The sequence below is a fragment of the Eptesicus fuscus genome, chromosome 18 (assembly GCF_027574615.1).
Source record: "Eptesicus fuscus isolate TK198812 chromosome 18, DD_ASM_mEF_20220401, whole genome shotgun sequence".
Lineage (NCBI taxonomy): Eukaryota > Metazoa > Chordata > Mammalia > Chiroptera > Vespertilionidae > Eptesicus > Eptesicus fuscus.
Genome location: NC_072490.1, coordinates 14263697 through 14280010, shown reverse-complemented (window position 1 = coordinate 14280010; position 16314 = coordinate 14263697).

Sequence of the window (16314 nt, the reverse complement as noted above, 5' to 3'; positions counted from 1 at the left end):
TGCATTGAAGAAAAACAAGCATGAACAATATAAAAATAAATATGGACCACGCTCAGGGAGCAAGAGTACAGAATGGAGAATTCTTCTCTGGCCTTGCTTCCATTGGTTTTCTGCCGTCTCAGAAACACCACATGGGGCTCTGGGCCACGTTCTCTTCATCTAATAAGATTGAGGGAGTAAATCCCTTTTCCATCTAAAACATTAGTTGATGAAAATTGTGCTGTATAACACATCTCTTTGCTTTCTTGTCTTCTCTCTCTTTTCTTTTTCTTATTGCCAAAGCTCACTGTGAAAGTGAAAAGACCTTCCACTGGGATTTCAAGAAAGGATTTTTCAAGTTGAAACAAGTTTTAAACTGAGGTCTCTTAACCTTGTCCTATTGAACCATCAACGCCAGCCAGCCCTTATCAGTGTTCTGGTCTCCCCACCCTCTTTTATTCAGGTGGCACTAACTTGTTTTTATTCATTCTTATCTTGTTGGGGGGCTTGGGTTCTCAGAGAGAAAGTAGGTTAAAAACAAGAGCAAAAATCAATAGTTGTAATCTGAATAGTGGATGGGAATTTTAGTTTGCTTTTTTTTTTTTTTTTTCCCAGAGAGAGAAAAGTGCTTCGAGTTTTGATTGTATGGTACAGACCTCCAAAGTATTTAATTAAGATGTCTGAGGCAGATAATAACAAATGTGAGGGATTCGGCTCCTTGAATGATCACCCTGCAGACGCCTGAAAACAAGCAAACAAGCACCAAAGCAAGAATGCAGGTTTCTGCTTCTGCCCCTTCATCCTGTGGACTCAGCAGGCAGGCTGCCCGTGAGCCCTCAGAGGTCAGCCTGATGGTGGTCAGAAGATCAAAGACTCTGGCTCCAGGCAGACCTGAGTTCAGACACCAGATCTACCATTTCCCAGGGTAGGACTCCAAGTTACTTCAGTTCACTCTGTTAGACCCCCCAGAGCAAGGACGATGGGCCAGGTTCAGAGACTCACCAGGGAAAAAAAGATGCAGATGCCTAGCAAGAGGAAAAACTGGGAAAACAAGAATGGTGCCTCCAGGGTAACCTGTCCTCCTCTAGCATATCACAGGTCATGTGATTTGGACCCCTGATCTTTCATATCACGGAAGATAGCATCTAGGCCTCAAATGTATTATGGCCTTGCCCTGGGAGTCACGTAGCATAATTTTCCCTGTGTTCTGTGCTCAGTTGTATTTCAGCTCCAGGCCCAGAAAAGCAGCAAAACCAGACAAGTGGTGCCTTGGCTGCCTCAGGACCAGCTGCATTGACTAATGACCCCCTGCCCGGGCACCGACCAGTCAGTGGAGACCAGGACCCTGAAAGAGCACACCTGGAAAGCTGCTGCATATTCTAGTAAGACCCTCCTCGGAGCCTCCCCTAAGATTTCCACCTGCAAGAGAGAGATATGCTCAGAACAAAGAACCCAGTGCGAACTCTCCCTCCAAGGAGCATGCCTGTGCCATTCCCCCACAGGCACATATCCCCCAACCTCTGAGGGACTCCATGAGACTTGCAACCAGGAGAGCAATGGGCAGTGGCAGCTCGTCCTCGGCTAACCCCCTGAACCTGTCTCCAAGGCCCCCTTTTCTCTATGTAGCTCTTCCCTTTGGATATCCCCATCTCCCATCCCCTTTTCCTTGAATAAATTCAATTTTTTTAATCACCGTCTGAGATGGCTATTTAGCCAGCCCACCCATTACCAACTTTAACCTTTCACACTCACTGACTCAGTTTCCATTGGGATTATGCAGGGGTTTGTAGAAACCTACTGAGAAACTGCTCTGATTATTTATTACTGCATAATATGCCACTCAGAGTTCCGTGACTGTGATTTTGCTGTGAATGTTGTAGGTCAGGAATCTGAACAAGATATATAATCAGTATGGCTTGTCTGTGCTACCCTGTCTGGAACCTTTAACTGGGAAGACTCAATGGCTGGGGTCAACTTGAGTGCATGGGGACTAAAATGATCTTCACTTACATGTCTGGTACTTGAGCCTCTATGACTTGAGTGCCTGCGGCTCATTGGCATCTCTTTCAATGTAGTCTCAGGGCCTTTCCATATTTCTCCTCAAGGCCTCACCACCATGGCAACATTAGGGTGGTCAGATTTCTCACATGGCAGCTCAGAATCCCAAGAGTAAGCGATCCAGAAAACAAGGTGGAAGCTGAATGGTCTTTTATGCCTTGCCTTGGGAGTCACGTAGCATCATCTTCTCTGTGCTCTGTGCTCAGTTGCATTTCAGTTCCAGGCCCAGAAAAGTAGCAAAACCCAACAAGCAGTGCCTTGGCTGACTCAGGAACAGCTACACTGACCAATGACCCCCTGCCCTGGCACTGACCAAACAGTGGAGACCACAACCCTGAAAGAGCACTCCTCCCCTGAGAGCTCCCCTAAGATTTCCACCTGCAAAAGAGAGATAAATATACTCAGGACAAAGGACTCAGTGCTTGCTCTCCCTCCAAGGAGCGCGGCATGCCAGGGCATGCTTCAGCCCTCTGAGATGCAAGGAGAGTGCACACAGATACAGTATTGAAAACATGCTATATTAGAAGCATCATACCCAACACCTGGAATATTGCTGGAAATCCAGAAATGTTATGGATCAGAATGCCCCCAAGCCAATTTCCTGTTGTACCAGTACGGTCATAAATAAATCATAAAATATGGAAGCATATCCTTCACAAGGCACTTTTATATCCATTGATTCATTATGTCACATTATCCCTATCTAAGCAGGAGAAATATTTTCTCTTATTTTGGAAATAAAGAAAGTCAAATTCAGAGAGGTTAAATCACTTGCCCACAATGGCACAGCTAGTAAGTAGTGAAGCTGGGCATGAAACCTAGGATGTCTCATTCATGATGCCATCTGCTTCCCTTTTTTAGAGTGAATGGGAATAAATACTCTCAGATATGTAAGTATGCAGATCTTTATCTTAGAAAGATCTGGTAATCATAGACAATTTCAGCTCATCAACTATAAAACTCGCATTTATATTATATTATACTAGAGGCCTGGTGCACGAATTCATGTACGGGTGGGGTCCCTAGGCCTGGCCGGTGATCAGGGCCAATCAGGGCCAGGACAATTGGGGCCTGCTGGCGGGGGGCGGGGGGGACAGGGCACGGCAGGTTGGCTGTCTATCCCAAGGAGGGAGCCACCCCTCAGGCCCCTGGGAAAGGGGCCGGATCCGCCACCACCCACCCCGGTTCCCTGTCTCAGCCCAGCGCCTGAAGGCCCCGGTGGGGTTGGGAGAGAAGGCGACAGTCACTGGACTGGGCGCAGAAGGAACAGATGCCGGCCGCTGATGCCACCAGCCGGCTGCCGGAGGTTGGCTGTGGGAGCGCATTGACCACCAGGGTGAAGCCCCTGTGTTGAGCGTCATAGCAACTGGTTGACCAGTTGTTCTGGTCGTTCAGCTATAATGGTCGCTTAGGCTTTTATATATAGAGATTTTAGTTTTCCTTTTTAATCTATGCTTCTTTCACTAACATATTAGGAAAATAAAGTTGTAATGCTCTCCCTTGTACTGTGTGACAATATAGCCTGTGAAAATATTCTTGGGGTGACTCCTTTCTTTTTGTGTTATAAGAGAGAAAAGTCCCTAACACACCGCCTTCCTAGAAGCCATTAACAGTTCCTTACGTTTGACAGAAATAGGTTCCTTGGGCTCTCTCTCGTGGGGACTGGTGTCCCTGACACTGGTGCCCCATTGTCCATTCCTCTTCTCCTTCACTTACCCTGTGGCTAGTTCAAACTGACATGGATGGTAAACAGAAACTATATAATGAAAATCAATGATAGTATAAAAATAATATAAAGTATCTCAATAATTTTTTTATTTACATATGTTGAAATTATAATATTTTGGATATATTGGTTTAAATAAGATATACTGTTAAAATTAACCTTACCTGTGTTTTTTTTTTTTTACATTTTTAATGTGGCTATTAGACATTGAAAAATACAAACATGGCTTACATCTAATGCCTGTTAGTACTTAAATCAGAACAGTTTAAGGCACAGGGCTGTGTCATCCTAATAACATAAAGGCCAGTCCTGGAAAAACATGCTAAAATTTTCTTAAGATAAACTGTTTGAATTTACAGCTAATATTAGTATGAGAACAAGACAGTTAAACAGCTACACATATTCAATGAAGTTTCTGTCACAATATGCTCAATGCAGTATTTTACCAAATGCCACTCAACAGTTATAAATGGTTGTGGGGTTTGTTTTTTTTCTTCCATAGTAAAAATGGCTGAAATAACATGAAGGTGCAATTTGGCAACAAATTGAGAGGCTGTTGCTGGCAAACTTAAGAGGAAATAAGTGGAAAACATTGACGGAGATGGAGAGACAAACATTAGAGCAAATCACACATGTGGGAAGGTGCTGTGTACTTAAATAAAAACACAGATGTTTATACCTGTCTCAGCTTATGCTAGTTTCGCCAAATGCTTTTGTAATACATAGATACAGAAAGGAATACATGTTGGGGAACTATTTAAAAAGATGTACGAGAGCCCTAGCTGGTTTGGCTCAGTGGATAGAGCATCAGCCTACAGACTGAAGGGTCCCAGGTTCAATTTCAGTGAACGGCACATGCCAGGGTTATGGGCTGGATCCCTGGAAGGGGGCATGCAGGAGGCAGCCGATCAATGATTGTCTCTCATCATTGATGTTTCTATCTCTCTCTCCCTCTCCTTTCCTCTCTGAAGTCAATAAAAATATATATTTTTTAAAAGATGTATGAGAGATGATAAATTCTTTCAAATATTTCAGAAAATAACTGGCTGCTTTGACTAAGAAAAAAACCAACAAAACAAACCATCAGGAATAGCACTCTTTTCTTCTATACTATTTGTTGGGTGTGGTAGTATGGCCAGGGAAAGCACTACATTCTTCAGCCTCCTGTGCATGTGCCCGGGTTGCAGGCTTGATCCCCAGTGTGGGGTGTGCAGGAGGTAGCCGATCAATGATTCGCTCTCATCATTGATGTTTCTATCTCTTCCTTCCTCTGTGAAATCCATAAATATATATACTTTTTAAAAGAGAGAGAATGGAGAGCTGGAATACAACCATTCTGATTTTGTCCTTCTTTTTATTCCTTCATGGGCCCAGATACAATGGCTAGAGCCCCACCAGCCTTCTTGTCACTTTGAAGATAGAAGCCACAGGAAGAATATGGAAGATCAGAAAAAGCCTTAAGAATAAAGACACTAGACTGAGATAGAATGGGTTTGGTTCCCAGATCTACCACACAACTCTAACTATTATCAGGTATTTCTATTTTCTTTTCTTTTTTTTTAAATCACGGACCCCTTTGAGTATCTGATGAAAGCTATGATCCTCTCTTTTGAAAAGCACATTTATGTAAATACTTAGGACATTTTGCACATCATGGCAAATTACACGAATTCCAGATTAGGATCTCATGTTTTGGAGAAAAATATGCCGTGGGCTTACCTGTAGGGAAGAGAGAGGCCACATTTATGAAGTAGCAGCAAAGAATCACCTTCTAAAAGACCATTCAAATGACCATTCATTTGATTCAAAAATTGGATCAAGGGGCTCTGAGGCCATGCAATGAGAGAACAACTATGGGAGCATCATGGTAGTGTTAAGAGCAGCAGTTAGACTAGAAGATCTCTCTCTTCTCACCCAGACTCTATAGTTGTCCCCAACCCCATTGGTCACCACCACCCCCCCCCCCCCCATCTCTGTCAGGTACGGCTCTCCTGAACAGACAGCTCTGCTGAGCTCCTCTGTATGTTAAGATGCCATCTGCTATTGGTCCCCATGCTGCCTGCGCTGCAGCAGTTCTCCCAGGACACAGTGGCTCCAGACAGGTGACAATACATGGACTTTAGGGATTGACTTAAGCCTATCAGAATACCCTGAGCCAGGTGCAGAGGTGAAAGCCCAATTTAGACATGTAAGCCAGCAAAAAAAGAGAGGTTAGGAAGACCCTGGAGAACAGAAGAGAGAACAGTCAGGTAACTGATTTGTGTTCTGTTCTGGCTTTTACTAGCTGTGCAGCCTCAGGCAAGTCACTCAAATCTTGAAATCTCAATTTCATCATCTGTGCAATAGAGTTAATTCTTGCCCTGCTTCCATCATGTGATTTTCTTGAGTAACAAATAAGATCATGTAAGTGAAGAATCTTTGTGAATTGGAAAATGCTACAACCAATATTATTTTCAGGTCTGACGAGGCATTGTACACTTCACCCAGAAGTAGAATCTTATGTACAGAATTGTCATTTTTCTGTAAAAGGTATTTACATAGAAGGCCTGATTGGAAAACCAGAACTATATAAAAGTTCTATGGCAAAGCCATGATCTCGTTTTCTCTATTTTGAGAAAAATGTCCTATGTTTCCGATGAAAGGAGCAAACACATTTTATTGGAGCAGATGGCTGAGCTGAAAGAAAAAGTAGAGCATAATAAAAGGTGTCTATAAAATCAGTCAAATAAAACATTAAGTGTTAGGGAAATTGCCTGATATTTTAATTATCTTTCAAGAGTTTGTTTTGTGTATGGAGGCAAAACAATAACAATAAACTTCAAAGGCAGCCTCTCTGAACTGCTTCCTCTGGAATTCTAAGGACTGGTAGCATTCTGATAGCCTTTATGTGAGGAATGACTACACAGACCAGATGATTTAATGTAATAATGACTTAAGAGATAAGCCTTTACCAAGAACCAATGCGTATTATCGAGTTCAGGAAGGAGGCAATCCTTTGAAATGCCTGAAGGCACAAGTGACACATGCTTTTCGGTGGGTTAATAATTAATAACCTCTTGAGACTTGTGCAAATGATTATGCAAGTGCACACATTACACTGTGATTTCTTCACTCCCGATGAACTAAAGCATGAGGGTTTTATTACTCAACAGTCTGGGCAATCGTTCTTAGCAGCTAATCTAAAGTTTCTGCGTTTATGAAACTGCTGTGAATTGACCAAAGTTATTTTGTCACTGGCAAATACTTGGTTCCATTTGGTAGAAGGGAGAAGTTAGGAATCGATCACAACTCAAGTTCTCCCCATATCCCTGCATCACACTTAACGATGAAAGGAAGTCTCAGATTGAATTCTGCTACCCATACAAATATTTTTTAGCAAACCAGCATTGACCTTCTCTGTAGGAAGGTGAAAACTCTGCACTAGGTACCTACTGTACTCTGAACGTATTTTGCAGGAAACGCTTCACTCCAGAAAAATGTGACAATTTCTAGCAGTAGGATCCAGCTAGTGTGAGACCAAGGGTCAGAATCTTCCTGAAGTGTCTAAACACAGGATCCTGGGTCAGGTTGAAGGCTCCATTCCCATAAGTTAATCAACATATCTTGAAAACCAATCATTTCAGTAATAAAAATGTTATTTTTGACTTCTATTATGTCAATTAAGAAAACTTCTGGAATCCATCTAAAAGATGGCAGAAGCTGCCTAGGGTACACAGTCTCTTGATAAGAGCTTTCTAAATGCTACCACGACCCTAGAAAATGTATCTTTGACCAGAGTACACAATTTTTACCAGAAAACTTCAAATTCATTGAACCTAATTAGTACACATTCATATGTATTTCCACGGATTTGAAGTACAAATTAAGTATAGCTCTTAAAATGATTATCATCAATTTTCTGACACGAACTAAAGTAATCCACCTTAAGACATATTTTTAAGTCAACAAACCTGTACCATTAAGTGATTTTGTACTTTTGTGAAATGAACAATTAAAATAGTTTGTTATAATTAAAGTAATAACTTACATTTGATTAAGTTTCTAACTTCCAAGTCTTGTGAGATAATTTGGTGAATAACTACTTATTAAACGGAATAATTTTGGAGCTCGGATTGGAAAATAATGTCAAGATGAGAGTGAAGTTGTCCAGGGTTTCTAAGCAACCAAGATCAAGTTAGACAAGGAAAAAAAAGAAATGTAGTATTTTGTTGTAATTTTCATTTTTTAAAAAAACTTAAGAATCAGAGATGAACATTTTTACCAGCTTGAAATTGATGAATGTAACTCACTGTCACGGACATAAATGCTCTCTCAGGAAGTGAAATCTATCCTTATTAATTTGTACCATTTGCAGGTTTAGGAAGCATTTTTCAGCAGTGGAAGGGAAAGTTGATGTTGATGTTTAAATTCCATGACAAACATTGTTAGCCTCATTTGGCTGTCAGGCATCAAGAGCATTACAGATTTAATTTCCCAAATTCACAATGGTTCTTGTGTTATATGCTGTGGAGTTTGTTCATTGAATCACCCTCTCATTCACAGGTATTTATTGAGCAACTAATATGGACCAGGCACAGTAAGCGAAAACACAGTCCCTGCCTCCAAGATGTCATAGTCTAGGGGCGGAGACCGAAATGTGGCCAGTGTAATGGCAGCAGACAAGAAAGTGGCTTAGAGCCCGGCCTCTGCAGCCCGCCTTGCTGGGTTGGAACTCTGCCTTTGTCATTACTTACCCTCTCTGTGGTTCAGTAGCCCCATCTATAAAGTGGGTATGATAATATTATCTACCTCACAGGTCGTTAGGAAGACTTAAGGCATTTATTCATATAAAAAGCTCAGCACAGAGTGTGGCACATACTAGTAAATGTGCTGGACAGCACAGGTTGGCTACAGTTATGAAGTGCATGGTGCTTTGGAAGCTGCCTTCTGCAAAAGCATCCCTCTCTTCATCCAACTCAGTTCAGACACCAATTCCTGCTTGCTGAGTTCTTTATTAGCTTTCTTATCTATTTACTAGAGGCCCGATGCATGAAATTCGTGCAAGGGGCTCGGCCCCTGCCACTGCGGCTTTGTCCGGAAGGACATCCAGAAGGATGTCCGGTCTAATTAGCATATTATGCTTTTATTATTATAGATTTCCCTCTATTCCCATGATCATGAGTTTGGTTCAGACTTGTTATTTCACACCTGTTTTTTTGACATAGGCATGTCCTCAGAGCATCTTTCAGAGCTTCAGATCACTAATTTGAAAGTCTTATATGATTATCCCTGACCATCTCCCTCCCCTGAACAAAATCCCCTTTCCATGTCTTTCATCATCTTGGGTTTGAAGTACAAACTCTTCTGTCTGGCATGAAAGACAGGGCCTCTCAGAGCTGAAGTTATCTTGGGCCACTCTTGGGTTCGGTGATCCCTTATTATTGTGTACAAATAGCTAACTAGCAAAATAAACCCACAACATGTTGGTATATGTACATTTTTTTAAATATATTTTATTGATTTTTCACAGAGAGAAAGGGAGAGGGATAGGGAGCTAGAAACATCGATGAGAGAGATACATCGACCAGCTGCCTCCTGCACACGCCCCACCGGGGATGTGCCCGCAACCAATGTACATGCCCTTGACCGGAATCGAACCTGGGACCTTTCAGGCCGCAGACCGACGCTCTATCCACTGAGCCAAACCGGTTTCGGCGGTATATGTACATGTTTGCAACATATGATTACACATATAAAATACAAATATATAAATATATTTATTTATGAACACAAATCCATACAAATATAATTGCATGATTCACAAGATAATTGGAGGAATCATGCAATTCTTTTTTTTTTTTTTTAGTTTTTAATTTCTTTATTGATTAAGGTGTCACATATTTGTCCTCATCCCCCCATTCCCATCCCACCCCTCTCCCCACGCATGCCCCAATCCCCTGTTGAACTTAACCGTTGGATAGGCTTATATGCATGCATACAGGTCCTTTGGTTGAACTCTCCCCCTCCCCCCACCCTCCCCCTACCCTCCCCTATCCTCCCTCTGAGGCCCGATAGTCTGATCGATGCCTCCTTGCTTCTGGTTCTGTTCTTGTTCCTCAGTCTATGTTGTTCATCATTTCCCCTAGATGAGCGAGATCATATGTCACTAGATATATACTAATAAGAACTGAATGTGAGACGAGCAATAATAGTTATGCTGACAGGCAAATGAATCAATCTGTAGCGAGCTTCCCCCTGGACCAACAGTTCTTTTGAGACCCAATTTCAATGTCCAGTAGTTCCTTATGTGTACATGTCAGCACTGACCCCTCAGCTCTGGATGGTGGACAAATGGTGGTAATGGAGGTCCGACTCCCTCTGGTTTGGTCTCGGCCGAACCCAGGGGCACGGCGTCACCCGGACTAAGGGGCACGTGGCCTCACCCATACCCAAGGGGCGCGTGGTCTCACCCGGGCCTGGGACCCAGCCTCACCCGGATGGATCCAGGGGCGCACGGCCTCACCCGGACCCAGGATCTGGCTTCACCCGTACCCAGGGACGCTTGGCCTCTCCCAGACCCAGGGGTACGTGGCCTCACCCGGGCTTAGTTGCACAAGGCCTCACCTGGTTCTAGGGACACATGGTCTCTCCCGGACCCAGGGACGCTTTGCCTCTACCAGACCCAGGGCCACTTGGGCTCACCCGGGCCTAGGTGCACGAGGCCTCCTCCGGATCCAGGGACACATGGTCGCACCCGGACCCAGGGACGCTTGGCCTCTCCCAGACCCAGGGCCACTTGGGCTCACCCGGGCCTAGGTGTACGAGGCCTCACCCGGATCCAGGGACACATGGTCTCACCCGGACCCAGGGACGCTTGGCCTCTCCCAGACCCAGGGCCACTTGGGCTCACCCGGGCCTAGGTGCACGAGTCCTCATCCAGATCCAGGGACGCATGGTCGCACCCGGACCCAGGGACGCTTGGCCTCTCCCAGACCCAGGGCCACTTGGGCTCACCCGGGCCTAGGTGTACGAGGCCTCACCCGGATCCAGGGACACATGGTCTCACCCGGACCCAGGGACGCTTGGCCTCTCCCAGACCCAGGGCCACTTGGGCTCACCCGGGCCTAGGTGCACGAGGCCTCATCCGGATCCAGGGACGCATGGTCTCACCCGGACCCAGGGACGCTTGGCCTCTCCCAGACCCAGGGGCACGTGGCCTCACCCGGGCCTAGGTGCACGAGGCCTCACCCGGATCCAGGGACACATGGTCTCACCCGGACCCAGGGATGCTTGGCCTCTCCCAGACCCAGGGCCACTTGGGCTCACCCGGGCCTAGGTGCACGAGGCCTCACCCAGATCCAGGGACACATGGTCTCACCCGGACCCAGGGACGCTTGGCCTCTCCCAGACCCAGGGCCACTTGGGCTCACCCGGGCCTAGGTGCACGAGGCCTCACCCGGATCCTGGGACACATGGTCTCACCCGGACCCAGGGACGCTTGGCCTCTCCCAGACCCAGGGCCACTTGGGCTCACCCGGGCCTAGGTGCACGAGGCCTCACCCGGATCCAGGGACACATGGTCTCACCCGGATCCAGGGACGCTTGGCCTCTCCCAGACCCAGGGCCACTTGGGCTCACCCGGGCCTAGGTGCACGAGGCCTCACCCGGATCCAGGGACACATGGTCTCACCCGGACCCAGGGATGCTTGGCCTCTCCCAGACCCAGGGCCACTTGGGCTCACCCGGGCCTAGGTGCACGAGGCCTCACCCGGATCCAGGGACACATGGTCTCACCCGGACCCAGGGACGCTTGGCCTCTCCCAGACCCAGTGGCACGTGGCCTCACCCGGGCCTAGGTGCATGAGGCCTCATCCGGCTCCAGGGACACATGGTCGCACCCGGACCCAGGGACGCTTGGCCTCTCCCAGACCCAGGGCCACTTGGGCTCACCCGGGTCTAGGTGCACGCGGCCTCACCCGGATCCAGGGACACATGGTCTCACCCGGACCCAGGGACGCTTGGCCTCTTCCAGACCCAGGGCCACTTGGGCTCACCCGGGCCTAGGTGCACGAGGCCTCACCCGGATCCGGGGACACACGGTCTCACCCGGACCCAGTGACGCCTGGCCTCCCCCAGACCCAGGGGCACGTGGCCTCACCCGGGCCTAGGCGCACGAGGCCTCACCCGGATCCAGGGACTCACGGTCTCACCCGGACCCAGGGACGCCTGGCCTCCCCCAGACCCAGGGGCACGCGGCCCCACCCGGGCCTAGGTGCACGAGGCCCCACCCGGATCCAGGGACACATGGTCTCGCCCGGACCTAGGGGTGCGTGGCCTCTCTCAGACCCAGGGGCACGTGGCCTCACCTGGACCTAGGTGCACGAAGCCACCCGGACCCAGGGGCGCGTTACCTCTCTCAGACCCCTGGTCGCGTGGTCTCACCCGGATCCAGGGGTTCACGGCCTCACCCGTACTCGGGACCCAGCCTTACCCGGATCCAGGGGCCCACGGCCTCACCCGGACCCAGGGTTCAGATTCGCCCGGACCCAGGGGCACATGGCCTCACCCGAACCCGGAATCCAGCTTCACCTGGACCCAGGGGCGCGTGGCCTCACCCAAACCCAGGGGCGTGAGGCCTCACCTAGACCCAGAGGCGTGTGACCACATCTGAGCCCAGAGGCTCACAGGCTCGCCTGGACTCGGGTCTCAGCGGGGTTTCGTCTTCTTGATCCCAATTCCTGTTGGTCAATTCCCTCTCAGCAATTCCTTCGGTCATTTTCTCAGAGCTCCAGGGCGGCTGCCGCAGAACTCGTTGGGCGGCGGGCTCGGCAAGGCTCTGGTGTGCCCGGTGCCCGGCGGTGGGCTGGTCCGGTGTCGCTGCGTCGGCCCTTGGGTCTGCAACGGTGGCCAGTCGCTGAGCGTGCGCACCTGGCCACTTCGGGGCATTGAGATTCTTGAAGGACTCGGAGGTCAGCAAGCACGGAGTCTCCCTCCCCATGTCTCCCAGGGGCTCGTCTGTCCGTGCTCGGCAGCGAGTGGAGCCGTCCCCTCAGCCGGAGACCGCCGGGGGAACTGCGCCAAGCACGTTCCAGGCCACCATTGTGTCGCCTGAGCCATAGTTCTTAAAGTGTGGACTTTGGGTCACCGGCATCAGCATCATCCTGCGTACCCCTCTCTTTTATTCTAGTTGTAGAGCATCTGCTCAGCCAGCCCCCCGGTCTTTCTGGCTGGTGTCTGCTCTGCTCTCTCGTCGTAGTCTCAATATTGTTGTGGTAGGCAACGATCAGGCTGCCGCCCTATGTCTCCATCTTGGTCCTCCTTTGTACAGTTAAGTCTTGATTGTTGTTGGTGTCACTGGGAGGAATTGTCCTCCAGGCCAATTGGCCGTGAGGACCCTCTTTGTCTATATAGGAAGAGTTGCTGTGCAGGAGACATGTTTGTGGGCCGGGTCTTGATGCAGCAATGCCTTGGCGCTCACTGAGTCTGCCTCTAGAATGCCTCCCTTATGCAAGTGATTGAAATCTGGTGTCATCTCCCACCAACCACTAGATGCCCTCGTTTCTGGGTCTCCAATGTAGTGTGGGTCAGCCACTACCTGAGGCACTCAGCAGGAAAAAGCTTCTGCTCAGCTTGGCTGGGGCGGAGCTACAGGGTGGAGCCTACAACCTTGGCTTCCTGTCAGCCCCGCCCTATGAGGCTCCTGTGTCTGTGTCCCTCTGTATTCCTTGCAAACACCTCTGAGAGAAACGCGCCCTGGAGTTTCGCCCACTGCCAAACAGTCCAGTCCCTCCCCTAATGAATCTGGACTCCCAGATTCTCGCCTGGAACTGGGTTTCAGTGTAGTTGGAACTGGGTCTCAGCGCAGTCTGGCGTCCCTGTCTCCTTCCCAGCAGGGCCACCCAGTGGCGCAGGCAAAAGTCCGTCCTCTGCGCGCCTTCCAGTGCGCGCGTCTGGAGCCGCCGCTTCTCTGTGCCTCCGCCACCACAGCCCAAATTCATTCCCCCAGCGTGCGCCTGGCTTCCCAGGGTTTCGCCCGGAACTGGGGTTCAGTGCAGTCGGAACTGGGGTTCAGCACGGTCCTGAGCTTATGTCTCCTTCCCGCTAGGGCAGTTCAGTGGCGCAGGCAACAGTCCGTCCTTTGCGCCCCTTCCCCTGCGCGCCTCTGGAGCTCTGCCTTCCCCCGCTCCTCTGTGCCTGCGCCCCACAGCCCAGATTCATTCCCCCAGCCTGCGCCTGGCTTCCCAGGGTTTCGCCGGGAACTGGCGCTCAGTGCAGTCGGAGCCGGCGCTTAGCACACTCCGGAGCCTTTATCTCCTTCCTGCCAGTGAACGCCGGCCAGGCCGTCAGCCGCCCCTTCCTCTCCGGCTCCATCCTCCCCGCAGGCGCGCGTGCTCGTGTCTCCGCCAGTTTCTCCATACCTCAGGCTTTTACGGCTCCCCCGATTGTCCCCGTGGCCTTCTCCTTCCCCCCAGCTGTGGGCATTTCAGTCCGCCAGCTCTCCTGTGGCTCTGGACGATGTCCGTTCTGACCTCTAGTTGTGCCTTTGAAATTGTTGTGCCCGGCTGCAGGTTAGGTGTTTCACCTATGCCGCCATCTTGGTTTCTCCGCAATTCTTAATTCATAGTTAATGTGGTTCTGTATTTGGTACACAGATTGACAGCCATATGGTGACTAGAATATCTTTCCATTTCTTCAGTGGACTACTCTGTATTAGAAATGATGTTGACTGGAACTAACAATTTATACAGTATCAGTTTATTATATCTTATGATTCTGTCTGGACTAGGATTGTTAAGCATTTGCTAGGGCTGGAAAGTCCAAGATGGCTTCATCCATCCACATGTTTAGTGCCTTTGCCAGGAGGGTTGAGCAGCTGGTGGATGGCCAGGTATTTCTTTCTCCAGGTGCCTCTCACGTAGCTAGCTTGAGCTTTCTCACAGCCTGGTGTTCTGACTTCTTACCTGGTAACTGGTTTCTAAGAGAGGAAGTCTGCCTTTGAGACTAGTTCTAAATTGGGCACTGTCATTCCCACCATATTCTATTGGTGAAAGCTCACCCTGATTTCAGGAGAGGGAAAACAGAAGACTCCATCTCACCTCTGGAGATGAGGAGTAACATGAGAATACAGGGAGGAAGGAACCTTTGTCACCTTTGAAGAATACCTACCACCCTCAGATAATTCCACACTGAGGTAGTTGCTGGTATTGGTTCAGTGGTTCCACTCTGTGATACCTTTGCCCTTCTTCTTCTTGTTGAAAGGTGACTGTATCCCCCTAATAGTTGTAGCCTCCTCTAATCGTGTTGAAGGTAGGAAACATGAGTGGGTGAGGGGCAGAGGAGCTCTCCATGGACACTTCTTTGTAACCAGCTAGAAAAGCATTTTTCTCACAAGCCTCCATCAGAATTCTGCTTACATTTCCTTGTCCAGAATTGGATCACATATCTACCCTTAAACAAAGATGGGCCCTTTCCCTAAGATGTAAAGTCACATCCTAAACACAATTAGACTCTGACAGCAAAGTGGAAAGGGAGAATGGATTTTGTGTAAGCAAGCAATGATGTTGGCCATATTCTGTAAGAGTGTATATAATCAAATTTGTAGATGACACCACAAATTTAAATTAGATTCCTACTGCTCTCCTCATCCCCAATCTCCATAGCAAACCCCATTATCATTTTTGCCTACAAGAACCTTTTGCCTCTAGCGAGAAGTACACACAGTCACAAGAGTATGAATTCAGGCAGGGGTGAAGAATTGGGCCCACAAATTCAATATAAAATCCCTTCAAATCTATACTCAAGGCATTCTGAAATATTTGCATCTCCTTACCTAATCCAAGCTCATGTGTCTCCTTGTCTTTATTGCTGACCTCTGTATCTGTAACATCTTCCTCTCAAGCTTCCCTAACCATTCTTCAGGATTCAGCTCCAATGTATTTTTGTCCTTACATCTTCTCTTACTTTCAGGTTGGATTAGTGTCCCATAGTGTCTTCTCCTTAGCTTATCATGCTGAGCTTATCACCATTGTGACAATCATATTATCATATTTATTTTTTATTAAAGCTTTTTAAATATATATATTTTTATTTATTTCAGAGAGGAAGGGAGAGGGAGAGAGAGATAGAAATATCAATGATGAAAGAGAATCACTGATTGGCTGCCTCCTGCATGCCCTACACCAGGGACTAAGCCCACAACCCAGGCATGTGCCCTGACTGAGAATCGAACCATGATCTCCGAGCCACACTGGCCCGGCATCATATTTAATAAGCTTATTTGTTTCCTTATCAATGTTTCACATTAGATCATAAAGACAGCCTGGTGCCCTTCAGTTAAGGCTAGGATTATATGTTCTGAGTCCTTATGTCTTCATTGCTTAACACAGTATTTGGGTAATAGTAGAGAACTAAATGCTGGTTGAATAAATAAATAGATTAATGGTAGGTTGAAATTAGGTCCTAAAGGCAATGAAAAGGCATTGGGTAATTTTAAATGTGATTGCTCTTCTTGCATTTATGGAGGGGAACATTTCGGTAACATTGGAGGATGTGATAGAATTGGGTGAGACTAG